Source organism: Meriones unguiculatus, chromosome 4 (assembly GCF_030254825.1).
Source record: "Meriones unguiculatus strain TT.TT164.6M chromosome 4, Bangor_MerUng_6.1, whole genome shotgun sequence".
NCBI lineage: Eukaryota > Metazoa > Chordata > Mammalia > Rodentia > Muridae > Meriones > Meriones unguiculatus.
The window spans coordinates 124,994,146-125,010,535 of NC_083352.1; positions in this window are offsets into that span (position 1 = coordinate 124,994,146).

A 16,390-nucleotide genomic window follows, 5' to 3' on the forward strand; every position below is an offset into this window, starting at 1 on the left:
GGGGAGAACAGACAAAGGGGAGTGATGACTTCCTAGTCACCTTCAGTGTGCTGACGTCAGCTTTAGATTTAAGTAGAGGAAAAAGTGAAGTGATCTAGTTTTGTTTCTTTTCTTTTCGCTGTGTTAAAAATACTGTGATCAAAAGCAACTTCAGAAGAAGATAATTTATTTGGCTTACACTGACAGTTCACAATACACCACTGATGGACGTCCAGTCAGGAACTTACGCAGGAATTCAAAACAGAACCCATGGAGAAACATTGCTTGCCATCATGCTTAATGTCTGTACAGCCTATGACCACATGGCTAGGGATGGTGCCCTCCAGAGTGGGCACTGCCTCCTGTGTCAATTGACAGTCAAGACAACTCTCCTCTAGACATGTCCACAGGCTAACCTCATAAAGACAATTACTCAATTGAGAATTCTCCCCCAGATGATGTTAGACTAAGTCAAGTTCACAATTAATGCTAACTAGGACTTGGGGCATGAGGCAAGAGGTATGCACAATTGATCAGCCCTGGCCAAAGCTGAGGTCTCATTGAGCATTGTCTCAGCTCTGGATCTGACAGGAGAGCTGGTCAAAGAAGTCTTTTCCCCAGCTGTCACTTGAAGTGACCTAGCTGGTTTGCACAAGATAATTTCTGCTCCAGGGAATGTCCTTATCTTTATGGGCAATTGCCCTCTGAGACTTTCCCTTTAAATCCAAAGTAATTCATGGGCCAAGCAGGTGATAAAGGCTTTTGAGCAGCAAAGAGGTGAAAGGATTTGTTTGGCTGACTATTTAAGTTTATGGCTCATTACTGTTTCTGCCAAGGCAGAAACTTACAGCACCACATCCATAGCCAAGAGCAGAGAGAGTAAACGGTTACTTCCAGGTTACTGTTTAGTACTCAGCTAGTTTTCCCCACTCTTATGTAGGTCAAGGCTCAGCCCATGAAATGTTGGCACCTACATTTGGGGTGGGTCCTCCTACCTCAATTAACAGTCCCTATAGACTTGTTCACAAGCCAACCTGACCTAGGTAATTCCTTGACAGACACACCATCCTCAGATGAGTCTAGATTGTGGCAAGTTGACACTGAAAGCCAAACATCACAGTTTGTGATTAGGGTCTTAGTGGGTATCAGCCTCATATCCCATAGAAAATCACACCAGGAGAGTATATTTCATTACTGGCTTGGAAGGTGCTCTAACAGTTCAGCAGAGGTACACATAAGCATTGGCCACCCACAGTCCACACAGTTGGAGTTTCCTGAATCACGTAAGAGAAGCTAGCTTCTGACCCATTTGTGGCACTCTAAGAAGGACCTTCCATTATACAGCAATGACCTAAAACAATTCCCTAGAATCCATTCTTGCTTCAGCCACCAAGATGAGCATCTAACCCAGGAAGGCATGGTCAGCTCTTCCCCTCCTCCTAGAATTCTTTAAAATAACTAAGTGGGAAACATGTGGCTGCTTGATTTTTGCACATTTTCAACTTATCCAATAATAAATATCTCCATTGAGAGAGTGGGGGTTGCATATTAGCCATGTTGTTCCTGCAGTTATAACAGAAAATAATGAAACGACTCAAGGATATTAATGGTTTTCATATCTGCTACTGCCGACACTCGTCAGTCTTTTTCTCAGGCCCACAAACCTAGGCACATGTGAGCAGGGCTGGAGGAGGTTTGTGGGGAGTGACTTCTTAGCCCGCCTTTGCAATACTGTCAGCACCCCTGGAGCAGATGTTGCTTTACACAACTGTGGGCTTTAGCATCTCAAAGCACAGTTTGGGATCCAGAGGTTGCCTAGACACAGAGATACAGGCTTATAAAGATGGTTTGGCTCAAGTGACATCCACTGACAGCCACAGAGAGCAGTGGTTTCCAGGTCAGCCCCCTCCCTCATGTCATGCCTAATTAAAACATATATGTGTAAAGTATCATAAATATTTTGGGCATAGTTTTGGATCTTGCTTGTAACATCAATATATTGGGGCTGTTGGCTCTACATTTTTGTTCATTCCCCTCCCTGTTGATTCTTCCTGTTACTCAAGGTCCTTGTCCTAACCAAGGTCTCACTGCCATGCAAGAATTTCTTTATTATCTTGGGACTAAAGAATAAAGAATAAAATTGGGTGTTTTAAAGCCAAGTTGTTGCTGGGGGTTTTAAAGGCTTCAACAGGTATCTTCAAGCTTGCCTGGGCAGACAGGTGGCCTTAATATGTCCCATCCCATCATAAGCATTGTCTAGATTCAGCTCTAGATTCACTGTCTAGATTCACTGTCTAGATTGAGACTGTTAACAAGTGTATTTTCATAAATTACTAATGTGTAGAAAAGGGATTTCTAAGATGGCTTTTCTCTGAGTCTTTCCTAAGACTAACATTATTGAGGTAAGTACTAATTAGAAGGGATGGAGAGAAGTTTGGTGATAAGTGCACTGGCTGCTCTCTCAGAGGGCCAGGATTCAGTTCCCAGCACCCACAGGGTGCCTTCCCACCATCTGTAACTTCAGTTTCAGGAGATCTAAGTCCCTTTGCTGGCTCTGTGGGTACTGCATGCATGTGGTACATATAAACAAACAGAGGCAAATACCCATACACATAAAATAAAATAAAATAAAAAGTTAAAAATCCAGTTAATATATTTAGAAAGTGTAAAGAATTAAGATGTGTGTTGATGAGAAAACTAAAAAATAAAGTATGTAATAAAAATACTTTCCTGAATTAAATCGTTGTAGAAAGTATTTCAAAATAAACTTAAAGTTTCTAAGGTCAAGATTCAATGCACTGGCACAAATCTGGATGAAACCAAATTATCTGTGTCTAAAGTAACAAGTAATTCTCAAGAATATTGCTATGGTCCTAGGAGCATTTGAAAACAATAGACTTGAAATACAAAGGCTTCTGCTTTATCAAGATGGTTATGGTTTTTATGACTTTGTCAACTTTGAACTACTCAGGAAATCAAGTCTTAACAAAGTCAAGTAGTGTTTACTTATGTTAGTATTTCAAACAACCACCTTGTAAGCAATTTTTAATATAATTTTTAATATAATCAATACCATATGTGTACATCACTAAAATGCATAAAATTGTATGTCTAAACTTTGTACAAGTCTTATGCAAAACTTTATGGAATTGAAATCATGTGACTAAGTATACAAAAAGCCGATAAATGCTCATTGTATGCATCTGGACGTTCAATACATGAAATGACAAGAAGAAAAGAAGGAAAGATAGAGAAGAAAGGAAGAAGATGGAAGAAAAGAAGGAAAGATGGAGTGGAAAGAGGGAAAAAGAAGTGGCGAGAGGGAGAGAGGAGACAGTCACACATGGCTCCTTGGACAACTGTACCACATCATCACGATTTCCTTTACCACATCTCATTGGCTCAAAGACGTGGCTACTATGCAGTTGATGATGTTTCAGTCCTCTCGGAGGAAACTTGCAGATGAAATAGTTGGAAAGGATCACTTATAAACTGAACAGATAAATGGAGCTAATACAGCCATTATTATTGTTAAAGACTCAACTTAATAACTGCCCCATCAACAGCTCTTGGCTCCTGCACTCAACTGTCCCCAGCCGGAGCTCAGTTCTGCAAAAGACTTTGTACATCTGGCACTTGTGTTAAAATAGTAAGAAGCACCCTGTTCCCACTGAATAACAATGGTGAGAAGGATGCTGTGTAAGGCCAGGCACTGAGCTGGCTCGTGGCTCACATCAGGTTTTGTCCCCTTCTTGTGAGGAGAGCTCTATCTTTATTTCAACAGAGCTTGTCTGGCTTTTGTTTTCACTTCCAGAACCATTATTTTTTATTGTCACAGAAAAAAACTTGGTATTGCCCAGCAATACTGTGGGCAATGATTTCAGGGCACTCTATTTGTCTGTGACAAGGCAGGATGGACCTCAGTACTCAGGTCCCTCCTCACCTACATATTCTCCTTGCTTTGGGAGTTAGGGTTACTGGGACCTTACCTGGGTTACAGCTCTGGCCACTTAGGATTCGTGGGTCTCCTTCACCTGTCTCCAAAGTGACAGCAGAGAGAAAAAGGGCACTTAAGTAGTAGAGGCCCAGTCCAAGGGACTGGTCAGGAACAGGGGGTTGGGCCAATGTACCAGAGACCTGAATAGGCTGTTAGAAGATGGGCTGCTTCTCTAATACAGAGCAGAGGTGAGGCGAGCAGGGCCATGCCCTGGGGACCTGAGGAGAATGAGATCATAAGTCATGCATACCAGTGACGTGGGCAGGAGTGTGACTTCCTGAAATTACAGAAATCCATGTTTGCTTGAATGCATGTGTGCCCATAGGTAAGTCAATGTCTCTCTCTCTCTCTCTCTCTCTCTCTCTCTCTCTCTCTGTGTGTGTGTGTGTGTGTGTGTGTGTGTGTGTGTGTGATTAGGGATAGGATGGGGGTGTCTCTGCTCTGTGTGAACATCTACAAAGCATTGGAAAGAGTTTTCAGCTTGGTCTGACTCCCCTAGAGCACCCTAACCATTTAGAAAATTGTTCCCAATTCTAACATGATCTCTATGCTGGGAAAGAGTTTCTGGCATAGAGCAAGCTGTCTCTGTCCTGTGAGGATCTTGCTGTTCCTCAGAGACATCTTGGAATCCCCTCAGAAATCTGTTCACACATTCCTAAGAGAACATAGAAACTCTTGAAGAATCTTGACATAGTTTGTCTTTCTTTTCCTTTTGGGCATACTGGGACAGAACCAAGAGTGTCAGAGGGACATGCCATGGCTTCTGTGATAAAGTGGAGGCCTGTGACAGCTCCTGTAGTCCTATGGGGACTCCAGACACTAAGAACTGTTTGCATTGTGGATTATTCACCAGAGAAGACAGCTTAGACATTTGTTTAAGCCCATAGAAGGTCTTTATTAGCTGGCCGGCCACTACACTGGGTGTCCAGGATCCCAATGCAGCCTAAGTCTTTCTCAGGATAGACTTTTAAGCACAAAAACCATGTCCTGGGTTGACATACTTCAGTTAACAAGAACAGTTAGCCAGAAGCAGAACTACAGAAGCCTAAAAACAAGGTTAGTACATTCAGAGACTTTCCCAGAACTATGGACTTTGATAGATTAGGTTTTTGTTTTAGTTCTGGCAGGTGGTACTGTCTACATGCTGAGTTTTGCAGCCTGAGTGGCATTTCCATCATGGAGTCAGTTATGCTAAGGTCTCAAGGCCTATTAAGACCTGGACCCTATTACAGTCAGTCCTAGGGCATGTGGTATTCCAGAAGGAATGCTGGATCTAGCTCAGTCCCAGCACCTTCCTACAAATGTCAATTACTGCACTCAGTTCACCTCCCCCAAGGCCACACATGCATCCAGGCTGAACCTGAAGTTCACACTGAGCCTTTAAGGGCAGATCCTGCTCTGTCATAGGCCAGCTGCAGGACTCTGACTGTGTCTCTTCCTGCCAGAGGGCCACAAATTCCCCTTGGCCCTGTCCTCAGCACCTGATTTACTAGCCATGGATAACAAAGCTGTGCACTATGATAGAGCACTGTGGAAAGTAACATGAAGATGGGTCCTTCTGTCACCTTTCATTTTACCTCGGTTCTCCCTGTGCCTGTCCTAGGGGTGAAATGTCAGAGCAGGAGGAGGCAGCAGCCCAGGGAGCCACAGGTTCTGAGCAGGGGCACAGTGAGGGTCCTAGCCAATGACTCAGATGGACCCTCCCAGTTAGACCTATTTGTCCCTTCCAGACACGCTAGCCCCCATACTTGAAATTGCTGAGGGCACTGGAACCAGTCACAGGTGATCCAGGTAGAGATGGCTGGGCATGGCTGGCAGGCCTCAGGGTATTCATAGGCTTACTCACCTCTTATTGTGCAGAAGGAAGGAAAACATCTCCACCAGAGTGGGCGGCTCCAAGCCTGAGAGACTCTTGCTTAGTTGGGGCTGAGGATGGTCAGGGCTGAGAAGGCAAGCCCTGCTGTGTGAGGCCTTCTGAGATACAGGCTCAGGAGCACTGCCTGTGCTCTGTGGCTACAGCAGCCTCTACCGAGTTGCCATCACACCTTCATCAAGCAGAACCCACACACACATGCACAGTAAGCGGCATAGAGGGACGACTTAGGGAAAAGATGGCCACCAGCAATTCAAGGAGAGTGGGCCTGAGTGAGTCAACCCAGCCACTTCTTGAGCTCAGACTACTGCTTCCGGAAAAGGAGGAAAATTCACTTCTATTCTGTAGCTACCAAACTGTGACACTTGCTTACAGCAAACTTGCCTGGCAGACCAAGTCTCCTTGAGACCAGCCTCCAAACAAGGATCAGAATATTGGCAGTCTTGCCTGGCCCCACCCTGCAGAAGTCTTCCTTGAGCCCCTCCCAGAATCTCACTGTCCCTAAGGATAACTCCTTCTCAGACACCTCACACCGTAGGTTCATTTCTCCTGCCCTCTTGTGTTCCATGGGTGGAGGGGTACAGCATATACCCTTTGGGGTAGTGTTTTTCATTTCACATTGTGTTTGTAGGGTTCATCCATACTGCGAATACAGCCATGGTCTGTTCATTTTCCTTGTCATACAGTATTCCAATATAGTTATTAAGCCTGCTGGATATGGGTGCCTGGTACCTCCCTTTTGTGACCAAGTGTGCACAGTGCCCTTGGGTCATGGGTTGTGAGTGACCTGTTTAGTAAATTCTGCTAAGGCAGTTTTCTAAAGATATGCCTTCTTATACTAAATTCCCAATGGCCAATCCGTGGGCAGCTCCAACCGAGTCATGGCAGCCATTCTGGCTGTAGTGCCTGATGCTTACTTGTTTAAGCTGTTATCTCAAATGTTGCTGCGTGCATTGAACGAAGTCACAAGCTTTAACATTTTTGGAAGACTTCAGGCCAGGGCATCACAGGACCATGACTTCTGTTTACATTTACAAATGTGTCTGATGGAGTATGGACAACCTGAAGGCTCCATCGTCACCAGCACACATTGAAGACAAGCAGGAGAGTCCTTTACAGTTGCAAAGGCTGCAGCTCTCCTGTCTCTCTGGAAATGCTTTGCCCTCTACCTCCTACAGCCTTCCAGCCCTAGTAATGTACATTCATCCACAAAAAGCTTGCTCCTGGCCAAGCTCACTCATTATTTCTCCTTCAGTCATTCTTCTCTTAATTTTATTAGAGTTTGTTGAAGAAGCCAGGCATTGCACTGGGGACACCAGAAAACTAAACTGATTTTAAGTTTTTATCCTCATAAAGCTGGCATTCTGGTTTAATTATGAACCAAATAAATAGATGCTACACATGTATGGTGCTAAGTAGAAAAAAAGACAACTCAGAGGCTTGAAAGGGCTAGGGTAATGAAGAGGTGTTTGAGAAACAGAAGTCAGAGGAGACATCACTTAGAAAGTGACTGACAACTTCAGGAGACAAGAGACCATAACTCTATTGAGAGGAAATATAAGCAATCCAGACATGTGCCGAGGTCCTGGAGGGGGACAGACAGCTCCTGTGTTAGAGGAATAAACAATGAAGAGACAACAGACCTAGTATAAAATAACACACCAGAAAAGAACAAAGGGTGAGATCAGACAGGCAAGGACTTTCCTGCACAAAAAATATATGTCTTGTGGGGTAGGATATGGGAGAGAGAGAAATTACATCTATACATGCATATACATATACAAACACATATTACATACACAGCATATATGTACACACACACATACACACATACACACATACACACACACATACATACATACATACATACATACATACATACCTCTTGAGCTCTTGAGCCAGGCATGGTGACACTGAAACCTAGCACCCTGAAGGCCAAAACAGGAGAACTGAGAGTTTGAAGTGATCCTGAGCTACATAGGAAGACCCTAGGTAGGAACGAATAGAAGGAAGGAACAAGGAGGAAATGGAGTGTGGGAGGGAAATACAAACCTTGATTAATTTTTTCTTAATCTCCTTTTGTCTTAAGATATTCAGTATCTAAACAGTCTTTGGGCTCAGTAGGTAAGGACACTTGCCACCAAGCCTGCCTATGTGAGTTCAATCCCCAGAACCCACATAGTAGAAGAAGAAAACCAGTTCTGTAAGTTGTCCTCTGACCCCACATGAGTGCCATAGCATACAGGTTTCTGTACACACATACCCTCCACCCGCACAAAATAAATAAATTCTGAAAAGGTAAAATTAGCACAATCTTTCCATTGTTATCATTAGAAGTACATATAATTTATTAATACAGTTTTTAATAATAATTAATCACAAAGGAATCAGAGGAAGCCCCCCACCATTCATTCCTTTATCTGTGACTTAACTTACTGATAGGTGGAGTAGGACCTCAGTACCCATCAGAGGCCCAACTGTCATTGTCAGTGATATAAATGTTCTCAGAAAACGTCTTTCTGTTCAGAATGTTGCCAAGCAGGAACCTCAGGAGTTTCTCTGAACAGAGTTACTCAGCACTCTGGGCCATTCCAGAATCTTTGCCAGGAAGCACATGAGTGGCTGTTATCAGAACTCTTATCACAAACACAGATCAACAGCAGCTGTAGTGACAATGCTCCTCTTTGTTTGAAAACAAACCAGAATGCATGTGGCTGCCCTTCTTTTTAATTTATTTATTTATTTATTATAATTTATTCACTTTGTATCCCTGCAGCAGCTCCCTCCCTCATCTCCTCCCTGTCCTGCCCACCCTCCCTCTTCTTTCGCTATTTGCCCTTTCCCTAGTCCTCTGATAGGAGAGGACCTCCTCCCCATCCATCTGACCCTAACCTATCAGGTCTCATCAAGACTGGCCTTCTTAACCTGAGAGGGTCACTCACAGTCCTTTGTTCAGAGTGTGTTCCCAGCCATGTACTTGAGACTGTGACAGATCTGCCTACCTTCCATGGAGAGGGAGAAGGAATGTGTGTAAGAGGGAAAGTGGGAGAGAAGAAGCCAGACTTGAAAGAAGAGTTCTTGGGGAAGAACACTGTGGTGTTCAGACTCCAGAAATAGTTCCCCTTAATTTGTTCTGTGAGGAGCCTGCAGAAAGTATCATGCATCCATCCTTGCTTGCCCTGACTTCATTTCTGTCATATACGGTACGCCATCCTAACCAAAAGCATCCTAGGGAAGGAAAGGGTTTCTTTGGCTTATGATTTCAGATTGCCATCCATCTTCAAGGGAAAGTCAAAGCAAGAATTTAAGCAATTAGTCACATCACAATCACAGTCAAGAGCAGAGCAAAATGAATGCACCCAAAACAATGCCATTATCATCTAGTTTTCCATTGCCACAAGGAGGTTTGGTTTGGGGACCCCTGATGTGACATGAGCTCCTGATTTCCAGTTTCACCTACCTCCCAGGGACCCTGTCTAAGCTCCAGATCAGTGTTCTACATTCCATCCCTCATGTTTGTGCTTTATGGTAGAAGCAGGGACACGGTCAGGCTGGATCATATCAAGCCCAACCTAAGTTTATCCTTCTGAAGTCACTTCTTGCCTGAAAAGGAGGCAGGCTGCTGCCATCATTCAGGACAATGAGTCTAATTTTCTTCTGGTTTATAAGAGAGATAGCAGAATAATAAACAAGAAAATTCAGAATAGAAGCAGGTGGTCTTCATTTACCATACTCACAGTTGGGATTTAACAGTGTGTTCAAAGTCCGACAACTCTGCACTGCCATAAAGGTTAAACATTCTAACTTCTTAAAACCTAGTTTTTAAAAAAGTGTTTGGGGATCTACTAGATGTTTTCATAAAGCATTATAACCTTTTGAATATAGCATGAAGAGATCATTTTAGAAAGACAACATGTGTGTAAAATAAATTACTGAAAGAGTTTGTTGGTACAAAACATCTTTGAGACATGAAAAAAGAGCATAGGCAGGGCCCTAGGATGAGAGGGAAAGGAGGCCCTGGGGGTCTGGGCTTGGGCTCCCTCAGGCTAGCGGTGCTGACTCCACAGGAGTGGAGTGGAGAAGCAGAAACGCTCCTACAGCATGAGCGTTGGGAACAGGTTCCAGACCAGCAGAGCTCTGGCATTCTGCCCTCACCACTCTTCAGCGGATCTCTCTTCACCCCTCTCCAGACAATGCATTTGTGAGCTGTGTCCCCCAGGGTACCCCACTGCCAGTCTTATCAGACGGACTGCTGGATAATGGGGATAATGACCACATCCAGACCAAGCCACATTGAAACACACACAGAGAGAGAAGAAACCTCACCATCAATTGCTTGTCCCCCTTCCCCAGAGCACAGCCACTGTTACCACACAGCCAGCGAAGCCACCACCCCATCAGCACAGCTGTTTACCACCATCTGAACAGCTCATCCAGTTCACTGCTGTCATCTCCCTGCCCAGCACACCTCCACTGCTGCTGTTGACACTCCCTGCTACACCACCAAAGCCACCTCTTCCGACACCAGCCACTGTCACTTGGGGGCGTGGCTGTTAATTTGACAACCTCCCCCTGTTCTCCCTACATTAGTTACTTTTCTGTTGCTATGGTAAAATACCTGGAGTAAAACAACTTGGGGAAATGTGGTGGGCAAGAAGCAGGTGAAGCAGGTGAAGCAGCTGGGCATGTTGTATCTGCAGTCAGGAAGCGACATTGATGAATGCTCACGCTCAGCCCACTTCTCCTTTTGGTTCAGTCCAAGACCTCAGCACATGGAATGATGTCACCCTAATTAAGGTGGATCTCCCCATGGAGATTAATCTAACCTGGATTATTCCTCACAGCATGCCCAGAGATCGGTGATTCTAGCTAATTTTAGACCATGCCACACTAACTCCAGAATCGTCTGTATGAGCACAAAAATGTGCTATGTAAGTATAAAATTATGCTGCCAGACGGGCGATATGTTTCCTACAGGAATCAGCTTCCTGGAAGTCATTGGCAAAAAATGTTTCCTCTGGCCATCTAAGCCAAAGAGACACGCTCTGAAAATCCTGTTTTCTCAGATGCAAAATTGGATTAATGAGCTTCTTGCTGTTTCTCTTGGAACAGCACAATTAACTATTCAAGGAAACACATTTCTGATAGATTATTAAAAGCTTTAGCAAGAATAGAGTAGGAGAGAAATAAAATCTTAGAAAAGTAATGTGTCAGATTCAGTATCAGAAATTGCTTGTAGAAAATCCAAACATTGTAGGTAATAAAAGAGTAAGAGCTTTACACAGGTGTTTATGGTGAGGCAGAAAGAAGATAGGCAAACATAGGAGGTCAGAAAGTTTTAAAATATGCTGTGAGTTTTACGGACAGGCTAGCTCAAGCATCTTATCTCTAAGGAAGATTGTAAATCCTTAGCAAGACAAACAGGAGGAATTCCTCCTGATGCTTATATCTAGGGAGAATTGTAAATCTTTAGCCAACTTAGCTCGGAGGACCATTAACAGCCCCTAGCTAATAACAATAAACTACGTAAACAAACCACAAGTTTAACAGCCCCTGGCCCTCTACTCACTAAATTAGCAGCAATAACACTACATAAATAGTCACTAGTTCTATGTTTGCTCTGCTTAAAAGGCTTTTAGGCCAAGATTTTTTGTAGACACTACCTTTTACCAGATCGCCTTTCAGTTAAAAAATAAACTTTGTAAATGTTCCGGGAAATGTGTCAACTTCAGGTGCTTCTTTATGTAATCACTATATAAGTGTTGGCTTGACTTCAGTAAAACGCAGCAGATTCAAAACACTACTTGGTGTGGTCTCTGACTGTCAATCAATTCGCCTACCTGTGTCTAACCTGAATATCCGAACGCCTGATTTTCCCGCGGTTGTGGGGCCCCGGCTGGGCTGGTCCTCGGCAAGACCATATTAGCAATTAGAGCCTCCCATGCCAAGGTCTGGTGTGCTGGTCCTTGTGTTGGCTAACTCCGTGAACCACGCTGAGGAAGGCAAGGCTGGGAGATGGTCTAGTTGGAATCCCCATTTGGTTCAGGTTATACACACCCCCTCTTGTAATAATGCACAAAGTCAAGCTTCTTCCCCTGCACACACATCCCTCTCCATGCAATGCAGCTAGCTGCTCAGACCCCCCATCTTGAGCCCCCACCGCCATTGGTGATCCAGTGGAATTTGTACTGGGTACCAGCAAAGGTATGGGTGAGGGGTTAAGGAATGATTCAGAAGGAACTATGTCGCCAAAATATACACCCCAAGACCCATGATGACTCACAGAAGCTGCAAGCCGGAGCTTTCTGCACAGCCTGTAGGCAGCGTCTAACCTGCTCCCTTCTGTAGCTCTCCTGGTCAAGAGTCTCCTTTTATGAGCTGGAGGAGGGGTCTTGGAAAATCTCCCAGGCTTCAGTTTTCTCAGACATGATCTTCTGCTGATCCCCGGAGTCTTGTGAGCCTCCCCCATTCCCCCTAGAAGGAATGTCTCCTCTGAAAGGAAGATGGTCATGCAGCATCAGGGAGCCCTGCTAAAACAAGATAACACAGCCAAGCATTTTTTCAGGTTCCTCCGGCAAGCGGGGATGATTGCAGCTGTGGCGAAAGTGGGCCTGGATACCTCTTGAGCTGGCTCATCAAGCAGACCTTGATATCATCCATATCACGCTGGTTAGGAAGCATTCAAAATGGAGGAGTCAAGAAGATGTGGAGGCTTGTGCCAACATTCTGGAGAAAAGACTGTGAGCCCAGGAAATATATATCAGGGTCAGACTTCCTTCTGGGGGAACTGAAGTGTGAAAAAGAATATTAAAGGGTAATTGAGCCCACAGAATAATAAAGTGCCAGGAATGGAGAACACTACCAAAGAAAACCCAAGGCATTGAAGGGAGCAGAGCCAAGACAGAAGCCATGTTTGCAATAGGGCAATAGGGCCTGGGCTCTCCAAGACTTTTGGAGCACAGATTGTTCCACCATGTGCCCCAAATGCTGGAGATGGAGCTTTGAGATGTAATGCTTTTTCCTACTAGGTTTGAGTGTTGCTCTAGATCAGTCTTTCGTGCTGTCCTCCAGTCCTCCTTTTTGAAATAGGAATGTTCCATGCACTGTGGATTAGAATTGTGTAACTTTTTCTAGTAGGAGTTCATAGATGAGTCTGGCTAAGGCACTCTGGGCCTCAAGAGTATTTGGAGCTGGTAGGAGTCTCTGAGTTGGGACCTAAGTCTTTTTTACTCTGTGAGATGGCCATGCACCTGCAGGAGCCAAGAGAAGACTGAATCTGAAGTTTCAATCTCAAGTGTTCCTCCCCATGTATATGTGATCTCCAGGAAGGTACTATCTGAGGACGCTGTGGGACATTTATAAGATGAGCCTGGGTGTGGGCCCTCCAATGTTCTAGCCCAGCTCTGGTCTAGCTTCGCTTCCTGTTCTGCCAAGATCTGAACATTGGGCCACCAGCTCCCACCAGCATGGACTCCAGTCCCTGTATCTTCCCATCACGATGGACTGAAACTGAGCCTCACCCCTCCTCCGTTAGGAGATTTCTGTTGAGCTTTTTGCTGCAGGGATGAGAGCTGCACCTAATACAGTTCAGCTGCTCTAATCACTTCTGCTTTAGGATCTGCCGGCTCTAGGGCTGGAAAAGTGGTGCAGCAGTTAAGCCGGAGAACCTGGTTTGGATCCCCTGCACCCACAGGGCAGCTGCCAGCCCTCCGTAACTCCAGGTTCAGGGAAACCAGTGCCCTCTTCTGGCCTCCACGGGTACTGCACAGGTAGGTGTGCAGGCTAAACACCCACACACATACAATAATCTTTTAAAAGAATTCGTTAACTCTGTTTCTAACCACAGTGGGCATAGGTTGAGAACCTACTTTGTGCCAGCCTCTGTGCTAAGCTCCCCATGGGGAAAATAATCTTATTTAATATCTTCACAACCATCTTTCACATGAAAAAAATTGAGTTACAGGAAGGCCAAGTACCTTTTTGAGTGTCACAGGTGGGGTTGGAGTCCTCTTTTTTTGTTGTTTTAATACTTTCATTAATTATTTGAATATAACAATTTTATGCATCTATACAATGCATTTTTAACTAAGCACCTTTTAAATATTTATTTAAAGTTTTTTTTTCTTGTTTTGTTTTATGTGTACGGGTGTTTTGCCTGCATGTACAACTGTACCACGAATGTGCAGTGCCGGCAAAGCCCAGAAGAGCTGTAAAATCTCCTGGTCCTGGAATTACAGACAGTTATGAATTGCTACGTGGGTGCTGGGAATTGAACCTGGGTCCTCTGGAAGATAGACGGGGCTCTTAACCGCAGAGCTCCCTCTCCAGCCCCTATTTTTAATAAGCAAAAAAAAAAAAGCCTGTGTGTGTTTGTGTGTGTGCGTGTGCACCAGGATTGTGCATATGAGTACAGGTGCCCACCGAGGCCAGAGGAGGGTGAGGATGTTAGATCTTCTTGGCATGGGCACTGGGCCCTGCCCTCAGTTTGTGCTCCTAACCCCTGAGGTATTCCTCCAGCCCCTTGAGTCTCCTTATTCTAACTCCAAACATTCCTCTCTCTCAATGAACTCCTGATGTGGTGAGTACAAAGCTGCCTGTTTGCAGGGGACCCTCTAGAGAACACTGTGTGGTTAATTTTGATTATGAATCATTGCCCTCAGGTATTTCTAGAAGTTTGGGAATGATGCAGGGACCAGTGCCTAGATTCCCTTGAATGTGCAGCCATTGTCTTTGTGATTACAAGCCAAGGACACATCCATGAGGACTGCTTTGGGAACCTGCTTGTTCTCAGAGCTGTTGTTCTATGTCCTGGACCCACAGGCATGAGGTGCCAGGTACCTTTACAAGGTCAATAAGGAGACAGAAGGAGTCAGTCCCTCCTCCCCCAAACTGCTTCCCTGGCTTCTTCTTATCCATCAGGAAAGTGTGGTCATTGGTGTGTGCTTTTCCTCCCTGGTCTGGGCAGGTCAAGCCCTGTCTCTAGAGAAACGTGAGTAGATTGGCTGTGTCCTGTGAGGAGCCAACTACTTAAAGGAGTTCAGTAGGCATGTGGGCCTTCTGGAAGGAACCTGGTTTTTTGCAAGATCTGTACCAGGATATACCACACACACCCCTCCAGAATTGCTTCCAGCCTCTGACAGATGCCAAGAACCATTGATTTGGAGACTTCAGTAGGCATGTGGGCTTTCTGAAAGGGATCTGGTATTTTGCAAGGTCTGTGCTATGATGCACCCCAGAATTGCTTCCAACCTCTGACATCCCATCATTTCTGCATTGCTGCTGTATCTCTCAAAAAATGTGACACAGTGTGAGCCATTACTTTCTGGGTATTTACCCACTCTGAACAAACTTCCTATGGGATCTTTTATGAAGATGTACTGCTGTTCAGATGAATTAATTCCTGATTATTGGAATTCCTGATTTGATTCAAACAATTTTAAAAGTTAAATTGTTTTATAACTTCTAAAATAATTTTAGAAGTTTATGGCTGCAATAAATACCTTTGTGGGCCTCCAGATGCCTCACTAGGAGACAGGCTTGAGATAGATTTGTGGCTTGAGATAACTTTCACTTAAGATGGCACCACAAATCCTGGTATACATCATAAATATAAGCAATTTGGTTTAAACTTCTCATGAACCCAAAAAATAATGATACTACCAAGGACTATCTAAATTAAGTACAAATTTTGATGTCAATAAAAACAAATTGTTTTTGTTATAATGCTTTACCTGGTCAGCTTATAGAATAAAACACTGTCATTCTAAATTTACTTTGTAACTTGGGATGTAAGACAGAAAAAGAAATTATTTTCCTGAACTCACTATGAACTAAGAGATAACTGGAAAATGTGTAGCCAAGTCAGTCCTAATTGAAAAGACATATATTGTACCCTATTGGACCCTGTTAACCTTTAGGCTTTGTCAACCTTTGTCATTCTGAACTCATTATGTACTTATGTAATAGATACATAGATAAGAATTGTTTAGTTTTAATGGAACCTGTTGTATTTTCAAATTCATCTCTTTTTGTGATTAATAGCCTTTTGACTATGAGGTAATTCCTTTTCTGATGTAGAGAGCTCTGTCTCAAAAGGTATAAAAGTTGTGGCCAGACAATAAAGGATGGTTGAAGCCCGCTGAAATTCACTTCATCATGAATTGTATCTATGTAAATATATTAATAGATATGTGCTTGCATGTAAATATGTCCACCTGGCTGTTTTTTGTACACATGTTACATGAGCATCAATTGTCTGTCTATATACAAGGAGCTCCTTTTGTATCATCTATTGAATATGTGTATAAATATGTACAGGTCTATATGTCTGATTGTTTGTCTGTGTGCATGTATGGGCTGATATTATGGAACCAGCAGCCTGAACTTGCTGCAGTTTCTGCAGAGATGATAAATGAAATCACCATCATCATTGTATGTAAGCTTGTGGGAATTTGTTAAAATTGAAGTTAAAGTTTTGAACTTCATCCACCTATTTCTCTTGAGTGTATGTGCATGACTTGTCATTGCTTACTTTCTCTCCT